Genomic DNA, 14,570 nt, shown 5'->3' on the forward strand with positions numbered 1-14,570 from the left:
CTTCATCGAATATGTCGCTCTGAGCTGCAATCGCTAGGTCATCGTCGTAGCTAAGCTTGTAGAACTTGTTTTACGAGTTATGTAATACAGATTACGTACAAACTGACTGAGCATCACATTAGCTGCCACTATTTGCCACTGCGTATCTGCTGGGTGAGTTGACATGTTACTGTGCGATCTCCCAAAAGTCAAATTTAAGAAGTCTGCATTGTTTCAGTTTTCGACACTAAGATTAGTGTTACCATTTTTTAAAATAAGAAAGCGCAACAAGCTCAAAAAATAATCAGTGATTCACCACAATGTCTTATATGGCGCTTAGTATAGCTGGCATCACACTGTCACCTCAATTCAAGAAAACAGTGGTGACGTAACATTGTTTAATTGCATATAGAATTTTTCACATTTACTGGATTAACAGCAACTGTTGAATACCATTTGTGTTCAGGAACTATTCAGAAAGTTTCTCTGACTCTTTCTTATCCGCATCATCACGGCGGACACGTTACTACCACTACTAACAGCCATGTTTTTTTGGCACTTACTCCTGCTTGCATGCACACATCCTGACGAACATGCCGCTGGTGAGAACCTGAAATTAGAAACAGAACTGCCGTTTCTCGGTTTCTTGTTAAACCACCAACTAATATAAATAAAGCACCACTTGTGCTATGTTTTACACGAGTGTCCCTCAGCGCAGTTTGCAGCCCAGGTCCTCAAATCGGCTGTGTATTTCTGCTGTCCAAGACACGCTTAGGTAGAAACTTAAGAAAGTAGGTTAGGATGTTGTCCCATGCCAGAAGCCAACAGGTGTTCCGCGTTTCATCGACACCCAGTTCTGCTCAGGTACAGGTAACTGTGTTGTGAAGTGTCCGACTGCACTGGAGCGACAATATGAAACGCACTCAAAACTTGAAGTGCGCGCGACAGTACATTTCTTCAGGCTGAAATGTCTCAATTGTCCGTAAATTCTAGCGGTATATTGACCAAATGCAATCTCACACTCAGCAGTAGTGAAACAGATCCAAAAATCCGACCAAGGCAGCACAGATGTTTGTGATCCTAATCAGGAAAGAAGGAAGGAAGGAAGGAAGTAACGAAGATCTTCCATCATGCGATATCCATCTCTTCAGCATGATGAAAGAACATCTGAGGATGAAAATTTTTTCCATCTATGAGAACGTGTGTCCGTCGCAGGGTGATAATTTCTTACCGTCGACAACTGAACGTGTAGTAGACCGTTGGTTCCAGAGACTTGGTGATTATTCTGAAAAACAATTTGTCATGTATCTCCATCACTTTGAACTGTAATACAGTATTCAAAGACAGATTCATGGTCCGGCATAATAATGTGTAACTAGAACTGGTCCCACAAATTTGCTCCCTATTAGCGTCAGCCGTAAACTAACGAAATGGATGGCAAATAACCCAGTCACATCCAAAACTTAATGTCTGCGGTTAAAGTGTAGTCTTATGCAGCAGTTTAACAACAAGGAAATAAAATTTTAGACATTATAGATCTCCCGACAGCACTATATCGCCTGTTCTGCAGTCAGCGAATGACTGAGTGCAGATTTGGCTATTAATGTATGGTTCATTTTATACCCTAGGCGGGCATACTATCAACTAATTGGATCTACCATAGTTTCTGTCAGTGACAGACTACTTCCGCTTATACGTCACCTTTCAACTGGATCAATATTGATTCTGTGCGTCGCGATGTGTTATTAACGAGGCTTCCACACTCACGTATTCCGATTTTCTGCAGAGCATAGAACTTTACAGCAGCTAACAGAAACCAGTTTTATTGTATACAGGGTGGTCCATAGATAGTGACCAGGCCAAATATCTCACGAAATATGCATCAAACGAAAAAACTAGAAAGAACGAAACTCGTCTAGCTTGAAGAGGGAAACCAGATGGCGCTATGGTTGCGTCGCTAGATGGCACTGCCATAGGTCAAACGGATATCAACTGCGTTTTTTTTTTTTTTTAATAGGAACCCACATTTATATTACATATTCATGTGGTACGTAAAGAAATGTGAATGTTTTAGTTGGATCACTTTTTTCGCTATGTGATAGATGGCGCTGTAATAGTCACAAACGTGTAAGTACGTGGCATCACGTAAAATTCCGCCAGTGCGGACGGTATTTGCTTCGTGATACATTACCCGTGTTAAAATGGACTGTTTACCAAATGCGGAAAAGGTCGATATCTTGTTGACGTATGGCTATTGTGATCAAAATGCCCAACTGGAATGTCCTATGTATGCTGCTGGATAACCTGGACGACATCATCCAAGTGTCCGGACCGTTCGCCAGATAGTTACGTTATATCAGGAAACAGGAAGTGTTCAGCCACATGTGAAACGTCATCCACGACCTGCAACAAATGATGACGCCCAAGTAGGTTTCTTAGCTGCTGTCGCAGCTAATCCGCACATCAGTAGCAGACAAATTGCACGAGAATTGGGAATCTCAAAAACGTCGGTGTTGAGAATGCTACACCAACAGCGATTGCACCCGTACCATATTTCTATGCACCAGGAATTGCATGGAGACGACTTTGAACGTCGTGTACAGTTCAGCCACTGGGCACAAGAGAAATTACGGGACGTTGACAGATTTTTTAGAACGCGTTCTATTTAGCGACGAAACGTCATTCAACAACGGTGGTAACGTAAACCGGTATAAAATACACTGTTGGGCAACGGAAAATCCACGATGGCGGCGTCAAATGGAACGTCAGTGACCTTCGCGGGTTAATGTATGGTGCGGCATTATGGGATGTAGGATAATTGGCCCCCATTTTATCGATGGCAATCTAAATGGTGTAATGTATGCTGATATCCTACGTGATGTTCTACCGATGTTACTATAAGCTGTTTCACTGCATGACAGAATTGCGATCTCCTTCCAACACGATGGATGTCCGGCACATAGCTCGTGTGCGATTGAGTGGTATTGAATAGCATATTTCACGACAGGTGGATTGGTCGTCGAAGCACAATACCATGGCCCACACGTTCACCGGATCTGACGTCTCCGGATTTCTTTCTGTGGGGAACACTGAAGGATATTTGCCATTGTGATCCACCGACAACGCCCGACAACATGTTCAGCGCATCGTCAATGCATGTGCGAACATTACGGAAGGCGAACTACTGGCTGTTGAGAGGAAGGTCGTTACACGTATTGCCAAATGCATTGAGGTTGACGGAAATCATTTAGAACATTTATTGCATTAATGTGGTATTTACAGGTAATCACGCTGTAACAGCATCTGTTCTCAGAAATGATAAGTTCACAAAGCTACATTTATCACATTGGAACAACCGAAATTAAATGTTCAAACGTACCTACGTTCTTTATTTTAATTTAAAAAACCTACGTGCTACCAACTGTTCGTCTACAATTGTGAGACATACGTTTGTGATTATTACAGCGCCATCTATCACAAAGCGGAAATGTGGTCCAACTAAAACATTAATATCTCTTTACGTACTACACGAATATGTAATAAAATTGGGGGTTCCTATTTAAAAAATCGCAGTTGATATCCGTTTGACCTATGGCAGCGCCGGCCGGAGAGTCCGTGCGGTTCTAGGAGCTACAGTCTGGAGCCGAGCGACCGCTACGGTCGCAAGTTCGAATCCTTCCTCGGGCATGGATGTGTGTGATGTCCTTAGGTTAGTTAGGTTTAATTAGTTCTAAGTTCTAGGCGACTGATGACCTCAGAAGTTAAGTCGCATAGTGATCAGAGCCATTTGAACCATTTGAACCTACGGCAGGGTCATCTAACGTGCAACCATAGCGCCATCTGGTTTCCCCCTTCAAGCTAGGCAAGTTTCGTTCTTTGTAGTTTTTTCGTTTGACGCTTATTTCGTGAAATATTTGGCCCGGTCACGATCAATGGACCACCCTGTATAAAGGATCCCGTTCCTGCAGCCTCCAACGGAGAAATGATACTTCTTCGTTCCTGTCACGATGGTACCTCTGAGAATCAACAAAATCGAAATTTACAAAAGAAACAATAGGCGGAACCTTTTGACATTAGAGGTTAGGTATTTACTACGTTGTACATACATTCAGTTCCGTGCAGTATTCGTAAGATTCGTGATTCTCACTTCGTATACGCACAGTCCAGTCACATTAACTTGACCACCTCCTTTGTTCGATGTGAACGAGCAATATCCGCTCACCGACGGCATGTGTCAGCACTAACAGTGGAAGGTATATAAAGCGTGTCGGATGTAGGTGTAAACATTGCGGTTGCTGTCTTACTGCGGAAACAGAGCGATTTATCTGTCGGCGAAACGTGCATGATTATTGGTTTCTGGGCCAAGGATGGCAGCATTTCCAAAACGGCTAAGTTTTTAAATTGTTCACTTGGCGCCATAGTTAAAGTACAGGGTGATTCAAAAAGAATACCACAACTTCAGGAATTTAAAACTCTGCAACGACAAAAGGCAGAGCTAAGCACTATCTGTCGGCGAATTAAGGGAGCTATAAAGTTTCATTTAGTTGTACATTTGTTCGCTTGAGGCGCTGTTGACTAGGCGTCAGCGTCAGTTGATGCTAAGATGGCGACCGCTCAACAGAAAGCTTTTTGTGTTATTGAGTACGGCAGAAGTGAATCGACGACAGTTGTTCAGCGTGCATTTCGAACGAAGTATGGTGTTAAACCTACTGATAGGTGGTGTATTGAACGTTGGTATAAACAGTTTACAGAGAATGGGTGTTTGTGCAAAGGGAAAAGTTCTGGACGGCCGAGAACGAGTGATGAAAATGTAGCACACATCCAGCAAGCATTTGTTCGCAGCCCAGGAAAATCGACTCGCAGAGCTAGCAGAGAGCTGCACATTCCACAATCAACTGTATGGAGAGTCCTACGAAAAAGGTTAGTTATGAACGTCAACTACCCGAGGCGATGGATCGGCTGCCAGGCAGCCCGTGACAGAGCACTTCATCACTGGCCTCCAAGAAACCCTGATCTTACCCCCTGCGATTTTTTCTTATGGGGGTATGTTAAGGATATGGTGTTTCGGCCACCTCTCCCAGCCACCATTGATGATTTGAAACGAGAAGTAACAGCAGCTATCCAAACTGTTACGCCTGATATGCTACAGAGAGTGTGGAACGAGTTGGAGTATCGGGTTGATATTGCTCGAGTGTCTGGAGGGGGCCATATTGAACATCTCTGAACTTGTTTTTGAGTGAAAAAAACCTTTTTAAATACTCTTTGTAATGATGTATAACAGAAGGTTATATTATGTTTCTTTCATTAAATACACATTTTTAAAGTTGTGGTATTCTTTTTGAATCACCCTGTATATCGTGCGTGGAAAAATCGTAGCAAGTGTGGTGCACCACGGATTATAGTGAAAAGAGTAAACGACGGCGATGGAGATGTGTACTGGCGACCAGACGATCAACTGTTGAGCAACTGACAGCCCAGATGAACAAAGGGGCTGCCAACAGTGTCTGCTCAAGGGCCGCTCAGTGAACCTTACTGCGTGTGGGCCTCTGCAGCAGGCGCCTGCCTTATGCATCCATTGTCACTGCCTTTCATCGGCGAAGAAGGGTGGAACCTGCACGCCAGTACCACGACTACACGCCCACTGCGTGGCGACAGGTGGCTTTTTCAGATGATTCGCGTTGTATACCCTGTCGGACGGAAAGCAAACAGCCTACAAGAAGCGTCCGAATGGTCCAGGGCAATGGACGGAGCATCATGGTGTGAGAAGTGTTTCCGTAGCATTCAGTGGGAGAGATCGTCATTCTGGAAGACATAATGAATCGACACATGTGTCCATCTATTCATCGGGACCATGTTACCCTACACGCAGATATTTTTTTTTCCTCGACACTATGGCATCAGCCAGCAGGACAATGCAACGTTTTACACAGCTCGCAATCTACGTGCGTGGTTCGTAGAGCAGCAGGATGAGTTTACCGCACTGCCCTCGCCAATCAAATCTCCGTATTTAATGCCAAATGAGAATCTGTGGGACCGCTTTGATCAGGCTGAACATTCCGTGGCTCCTGAACCGAGAAACCTATCGCAAATAGCCACGGCACTGGATGGCTCCACATCCCTATCTCTAACTGCCAGAACCTCAGTGACTCTCTTCCTCCACATCTTGCAGCGGTCCGAGCTGCAAAATGTGGTTCAGGTTCTTGATAGGTGATCATATTAAAGTGACTGGACAGTGTATCAGAACAGAAATAATTATTTGATTTTTCGACGATAGATTAGCTGCACCGCCAATTAAGAGAAGTGTCGCACTGTAGTGACACGTCGATTGTCCTACCCATTGTCACAGGGACACAATCCATTTATTTGTATGTCGTCTCAAATCTGAGGAATATCTGTGCAGCGAAGCACAGAACAGTGCTTCTACATAGATGGTACAATGCATATCACTTTCTCCTGGTCGTTGATTTCTGTTTACCAACAGCAGCTTCATATCAATGCACTCGAGCAGTCTGTGGTCTAATCTTGCACCCTCCTCTGAATCTGAAACGAGATCAAAGTATTTCCTGTAGACATTTCTGTTTTCCGTCAGTTATGTTACTCAGTTGTCAACTAACAATAGCAACACTAGTATGTTGACTACACGTCATACTTCGCTGAAACATCCCTCTGTCATAACAATAACTACTATGATAATTACTAATAACTATCACCTCAGATTTAGGGTTTAGTCTTGTACTGTTTGGGGTTGCTTTTATAAAGTTCTGAAGGTAAATAACATGATAATATGTCTGTTTTGTCGAAGGGTAATCTCATACCTGTATTCTACGGGTAACAAAGTTATGCAGTGCAGCGGAAAGCTTGAAGAAGGAGGAAGCTTAAGAAGGAATTTTTGCCAGTATAACCGCCGTGTCTTCGTAGCGATCATTTATTAACAGTTCACAGACGTAATACGAAGCTCGAACAAGGTAAAACACTAATTCGTATTGAACAATACCAACTGTAACATTGTACGCGTCAGAAATAAAATATCTGTCTGTGATTTGAGAACCGGACATTTATTGAGGGGCTAATGTTTCGTCAACTGCAGGGCCACCATCAAAGTGTAATGTGACTACACGAATACGTCACAGTAATAAAACAGTAATAGAAAAAGATGCTGAAATACTTCTCTCACTTCCCGTGGCACTCCTCCCAACTTCATGTGCTAAACTTCCAGCCTCCAAAGAATTTACCTAACTATAGCAGCAAAAAACCGCGCAACGATCGACGCAGAGATACAGGCGTCCTCCACTCACAAGCAAACAGCACTCACTCGAGCCTCATATTTTAAGGAGAAAAAAGAGAACTTACAAGATATCAGCCCTAGCAATCCATTCCTGGTAAAAACGCGGGCCACAATTCTGATGGTTCCCAGTTACCACCATTTGGAAGAACGGCTTTTAAACTTCGCGTGAACCAGTTGTTTGAAACTCGCTCGGCCCCACTGAAGTTGCCAAATGCCCAAACACGAAGGACTGTACTGTGAAGTGGGTAACCGATTTGTACTAATAATATCCGTGAACCAATAAGCGGTAGTAAGGCACCATGAACGCTACGAAATGGCCCTCGAGTTGCAACTTTTGACTTTCCAATCAGCAAAGTGACAGCCAGAGACCTCCTATTCGCAGGGGAGGCACATAATGGACACTTCTGTCCCAATATTTTGAAATCTTGTTCAGAGTCTTACAAAATTGTGATAATTTAATGATCTTTTGAAAAATAATATGGTTTGGTGACTGAAAAGCAATCAAATCATTTAGTTTTTACCCTTCGCCGGCCGTTGGGACCGAGCGGTTCTAGGAGCTTCAGTCTGGAACCGCGTTGCTGCTACGGTCGCAGGTTCTAATCCTGGCTCGAGCATGGTTGTGTGTGCTGTCCTTAAGTTTAAGTAGTTCTAAGTCTAGGAGATGTTAAGTCCAATAGTGCCTAGAGCCATTTTTTTAACCCTCAGAATATTTACTCCTCAGTCACGTTATTCTGCGCGAGAAATAGTAAGTGATATAAGTATGCAATATGTCAAACTCACACGCACATACACTGCTGCGGACATGTATTCACGTCCTACCCCGTCGTTCCCCTGGCGCACGGAGCGGCCGCGCGGTATGAGGTGCCATGCCACGGATTGCGCGGCCCTTGCCACCGGACGTTCGAGCCCTCCATCGAGCATGGGTGTGTCTGTTTTCATAGCTTCACTTAGTTTAAATGGTGTGTAGAGGAAAAGTTACTTCCATATCTCGTTGAATACTTAAGTTTCCAATATTTATCATACAACAAATGTTCGTCCTTGCCTGCTATGATGTGCAAAAACTTCACTCTATATCCGGCACCGTCTATGAAATGTAACGATTTTTATGACTGCATAATTGTATCGATATCGTCGGTCCACTGAAGTTAACAGACAGAAATAACAGATATATACTAATATTCCATGATGCTCTAGCAAAGCTCATTGTAGCAAAACCGATAAAATGCAGGAGGTAGATACAATAGCTCGTGTCCTGGTTGAATGAATAATCCTAAGTTCTGGGATACCCTCAATAATACTGCAATTTTATGAGTGAGACACTAAAGGGAGCGTGCAGTTTGTTACAGATTGCTATGGTACAGATTTCCTGTTACGATCACCTTTATAAGGGAGAGTTGGAAATATCACACCGAACTATCACAGAATTTCTGAAGCACTATTACAATAGGTCTCAATCAAGTTGGGACGAATGGCTTACATTCACGGTATATGTGTACAATACCACGACCGATGAGCCACGAATCATATACCAATTGAGCTATTTTTCGGTAGGACATGTAACATCCCACAGGTATTTCTTACAATTATAATGACTATGAAGTCTAATTACAAGAGAAGATGCACCAATGTGTCACATTATTACAAACAGTGTAAGGAGAAGAACAAGGAGTACTATGATGGAGACCGGGATCCAGAAGATTTTAAAACATGTTATCATGCCAAGAGCTAGTAGGGGCAGAAACCGTAATTTAGGCATGCAGTGACGTGGCCCATACTCTGCAGTAAGGACAAAGGGCCCAAATGTGGTCATTCGTTTAAAGAAAACTAATTTCTAACGGAGCATGCCAATAGGTTAAAAGATTTATACTGAACTAGAACTTTCCTTGAATTTCTGATGAGGTAACTGACAGGAGAGTTGCACCTGGAGAGCTGTATTGCTGCAGTGAACACACTTGAACAATTTCAAGATTTTAGCATAGATACGTTTGCATCATCACTGGGCTTATGTGATGGGAAGGTACTTAGGTACAGTTTGACGTGGAACATCGTCAGTTGTATTAATGTGGGAGCACTTCAGAGAAAATCTGATGAGAGAGACTGGCACTTTTATCGGTAGGATATTGTAAACAGAAGTTAACAAGCTTCGAAAATAAGCTATAAAGAACGTATCGCTGTAGAGCAAGCCTTAGTAGCGCATGTCAAAAAGATCTAAAATTCGCAAGGTGTGACTGGACAAATAATCAGACTTGAGGCATGTAGGAAACGAAGTATCTTAAATTTTGTGGACATTGGATGAACGGGGTGCCTCCTATAATCACAGATTTAACTGAACATAAACAGAGGTAGCTGCTTAACTTGACCGAAGAGGAAGTAATAGTTGCAAAAGCACCTTTGAGGAGTTTCAACCACACAGTGGCGAGCCTTGCACGTAACGTGGAAATGATTGTTAAAAACGTGGAAAATTTCCATAGGTGCTTTATGAATATGCTAATAGTACTGATCAAAAAATACAACACTTAGCTGTGATCACTACTGTTAATAAACAGTTAATACATTTAGTATAGATTTACACTGAGTTAGAAATGGAATATGAGATTTTGTCAGAATACATTCTCAGAAAGGAATACTGGAAACTCGTATAATTAATCCAGTGCAAATAGTTAGGTACTTCCACTGAATTCGATATGATACTAAAGACAAGATGTCCCCAGATGCTCTTACGGTACAGAGCGGGTACAGGTTATTAAGCACAATTAATGTTGATGCGCTTATGTCTGCCCGTTTACTAAGCTACGTACTGAACGAACTGTTTACCTCCACAAAGTATTACCCCTACCTTATGAAGTTGATGGAAGTCAATGTTTATCTACATACAGCCAGAAAAAATATTAATTGTTATCTGATGAATCCAAGGGGCACTGTGCAATACAAAGTAACCAAGAACTATTGTGTGAGGAGATAGATTGCGTTCGCAAGATTTGTGGACAAAAGTTTGTTCTAGTATTCCTATATAATCACGAAACATTTGAAGCACGGATGTTACAACCCGTAAAGGAAATTCTCAAAGATTGTATCAAGAAGTTTGCGAATCAAAATGATAGTGTTTGGACTTAATACAGTCAGGATCAATGGTTATTTGTTGCTTCAAGAGAGGAAAGGTTTAAAATTTTGTGTAATGACAACAAGCCAGCAGATGTCCTGGTCAAAGGTACAGGAAAATTAATATTTTAAGGAAAATGTCTCTAAACAAACAGTCTGACTGCTGTAATATAAATACGGAAAAGAAGAACATATCTGAGCAAGGTTAGACATGTCCTTGGAACACATAATAGAACATTGTCACTGTTAAGCTCTGACATGTCAGTTTCTCTCACTTGGAGTGCTATTCTCAATTTTGTATTTAACGTGCTACAATGGTTCACTGCTTCTGTCAGCGCTCAGTCGCCTTTGATTCAGACGCTGACTTCAGCTGTGCAAACAATTGCATCCTTGGCTTTTTCTACCTTTTAGAATTAGCCTCAGTCTGGTAGTTATTCTGATCGTAAATAAATAGTTTTAATCAGACTCCTGAATTCTATGAATCTCCTCCTGCGAGCGTCCTGTCGAGCATCAAAATCCGTGCCTGTCATATTGCTCTGTGATAGGGTCTGGCGCCGATCCAAGTCATCTATCTGCTTCCACGGGATTTGTCTTTCTACATTTGATCCTCACCGCTCGAAAATTGCAGACTGACCTCAGATGCCCCTCTGTCATGTGTTTGGACACTGTAAACAGAGAAGTGTAACATCAGAAATTCTTGGATGGTCCCTTTATTTTTTTATTCCAAGCAGATCGACTTTTATTATATTCTGATTTTTTCAAAAGACTGATAAGCTGCCAACATAGTTACATGACATTTCTCGTTATGTTGTGGTGTCTTCTGAATAGGGAGGCTACGGGTTAATGTTAACACCTCATGACAACAACACAATCCAAGGAGAGTCACTGCGAGACCATGAATGAGAGACGTCGATGAGGAGACGGCCTAAAGAGGTTCCGTGCATCACCGCTACTGGAAGTCTGATTAGCTCAGAGGCAGTAGATACCTAGTATCATTGCTGTGTGCCGAAGATACAGAGAAATGCAGTTTGACATTTGACTTCATTCAGGAAATGCCGTTTGATATTTGACTTCATTCAGTTTTATTGAAAATAATAAATAGTAGTCACGGTGTTAAGCAACACTACAAAATACACATATCAAAAAAGGTTTTGCATCACCCCGTTCCCAGAATTCCTGAAGATAGACGTTGCCTGTGGATATTGTATCACAGACAGTCCCTTTTACTGTTCAGAGATGACACTAAATCCGCCCACAGATGTAAACAACCATGCAAGAGCAGCGCCTATTAGATGGAGAGAGACCGACAGCCGATCAGTTTCAGTCATTCCTCCAGGAAGGAGGTACACGGCTCATGTTGTCTGTAGTTCAAAAATGCCTAGACGGTCAATACCGCGGTTCGATCGCGTCCGCATTGTTACTTCGTGCCAGGAAGCTCTCTCAAGAAGGGAAGTGTCCAGGCGTGCCGTCGTCAACCAAATCGATGTTGTTCGGATATGGAGGAGATACAGAGGGACGGACAGTCGATGACATGCCTCGCTCAGGCCTCCCAAGGGCTACTACTGCAGTGAATGACTGCTACCTACGGATTATGGCTCGGAGGAACCTTGACAGCAACGCCACCATATTGAATAATCCTTTTCCTGCAGCCACAGGACGTCGTGTGACTATTCAAAGTGTGCCCAATAGGCTGCATGACGCGCAACGTCATTCCCGACGTCCATGGCGAGGTCCATCTTTACAAACACGAGACTATGGAGTGCGGTACAGATGGGCCCAACAACAGGCCGAGTGGACCGCTCAGGATTAGCATCATGTTTTCTTCACCGATGAGTGTCGCATCGACAATCGTCAGAGACGTGTTTGGAGGCAACCCGGTCAGGCTGAACGCTGTAGACACCCTGACGAGCGCCGGCCTGAGTGGCAAAGCGGTTCTAGGCGCTACAGACTGGAACCGCGCGACCGCTACAGTCACAGGTTCGAATCCTGCCTCGGTAATGGATGTGTGTGATGTCCTTAGGTTAGTTAGGTTTAAGTAGTTCTAAGTTCTAGGGGACTGATGATCTCAGCAGTTAAGTCCCATAGTGCTCAGAGCCATTTGAACCACACTGCCCAGCGAGTGCAGCTAGGTAGAGGTTCCCTGATGTTTAGGGGTGTCATCATGTGTGGCCAACGTATGCCCGTGCTGGTCTTGGAAGGCGCCGTAACGGCTGTAAGATGTGTGAATGCCAACATTCGACCGATAGTGCAATCATATCGGCAGCATATTGGCGAGACATTCGTCTTCATGGACGACAGTGCCAGCCCCCATAGTGCACATCTTGTGGGTGACTTCCTTCAGGATAACGATGTCGCTGGACTAGAGTGGATAGCATGTTCACTAGACATGAACCCTATCGAACACACCTGGAAGAGATTGAAAAGGGCTGTCTATGGACGATGTGACTCACCAACGATTCTGAGGGGTCTACGCCTGCTCGCTGTTGAGGAGCGAGACAATCTGGACGAACAGTGCTTTGATGAACTTATGGGTAGTATGCCACGACGAATACAGGCATGCATCAATGCAAGAGGACGTTACTGGGTATTAAACGTACCGGTGTGTACAAGAATCTGAAGGTCTCGTTGTATGGTGGTTCAACATGCAATGTGTGGTTTTCATGAGCAAGAAAAAGGGCGGAAATGATGTTTATGTTGATTTCTATTCCAATTTCCTGTACAGGTTCCGGAACTCTCGGAACCGAGGTGACGAAAACCGTTTTTGGTGTGTATATGTTGTCATTCACATGAACATTAAGTTCATCCAACTGTTTATGTGTTAAGGAGACTTACTAAACTAATATGCTTTGTATGGGTTTGCAGTACCTGGTCGACCTCCTTTAGAAGTATAATGAATTATATACCATCTGGCTTGCTACGACATGTAGAAAAATGTCGACATTGATGCTCTATCGTGTCTAGTCAGAGTGGACTTCCGCCCTCCCCTGCCTAAGTGGATGTTCTTGATGTTCCGCTTATCACAGTGGCAGAAATCCTATTTCTGTATTTTATCTCATTGAAAATGTTCATCTATCTCTGGATCACCAATTGAATTATCACTAACCATGGTTGTTCAGTTTCAGAGGCAGCAGACGGAATTGCTGCTAAGTGTACTGAGGATAACGAACTTACACTGCGGCAACAAGCAGCACCACAGCCCATTGCTGCACCCATACTGTGACAGTTTAAGAGCAAGGACGAGTACAGTCGCAATATCGCGCTCAACTAAAGGCAAACTTCACCGCATGCAGCATTTAACGTAAGTCGCCCGTTGTATTCTTTCTGTCCACTACCAGAGTCGATGTCTATCGACTGTGTATCAAACGAATGCCGGCACTCATCCGAAAGATGTTGATTATGAGGAACTCGGTCAAAAATCGACATGCATTACAAGGCATAACTGCTACCCTAAACTGTCATTAAAACATCGGATTGCCGAACCTAAATAGGTAATCAGACATTACAGGTTCAAGTGTGCGGGCGGACCAAGTTACAGTGAATATGTTACGTGATGCATTGATGCATATGCGCTATGCTAAAACTGCCAGAGGCGGATCTGAAGACTTTTTAGTCAATTATACATACTAAAGGAACGGAAATTGATTTTGAATCTCCGTCTATCTATTTTACTTGTATTGCACAAGGCACACAGTCTACAGTTGATGTTAAAGTGAATAAAACCAGTGTTCAGATTAAAAGGTAAAAGTAAAGCTAAAAGCTTTCGTTCACTTGATACACAAGCTATTGTTTTAAATAAGATAAGCAAGTCTTGCAATCAATATTCTACTTATTATAGGACGGCTTGTTCTTGTCGTGAGGCAAAGTGTGGCAAGGAAGATAATACCAAGACAGTCTGTATACAGCGCTGTCACTCGAGGCGCCAGTCTACTGCACGACTACAGCATAGCTCTCAGCAAGTGCATGCTGTGACCTGAGCAAGTATGTCTGGCCCAAACGTCTCCCTCTCCCGCTTCAGTGAAACCTTCTACTGTATTTCACCCACAGAAGAACGAATTTTCTGTCGAGTTAACATTTAAGGACATTTAAATTTAATTTGCTCACAGATATGCCTGTTTCTCTATTCAATAAAGACATCTATGCCCTACCACCGTTATGTCTGCATGTAACAGACAGGAAATATCACTGCTTGGTGTGTGGTGTGTTCTAG

Source organism: Schistocerca cancellata, unplaced genomic scaffold (assembly GCF_023864275.1).
Source record: "Schistocerca cancellata isolate TAMUIC-IGC-003103 unplaced genomic scaffold, iqSchCanc2.1 HiC_scaffold_1106, whole genome shotgun sequence".
NCBI lineage: Eukaryota > Metazoa > Arthropoda > Insecta > Orthoptera > Acrididae > Schistocerca > Schistocerca cancellata.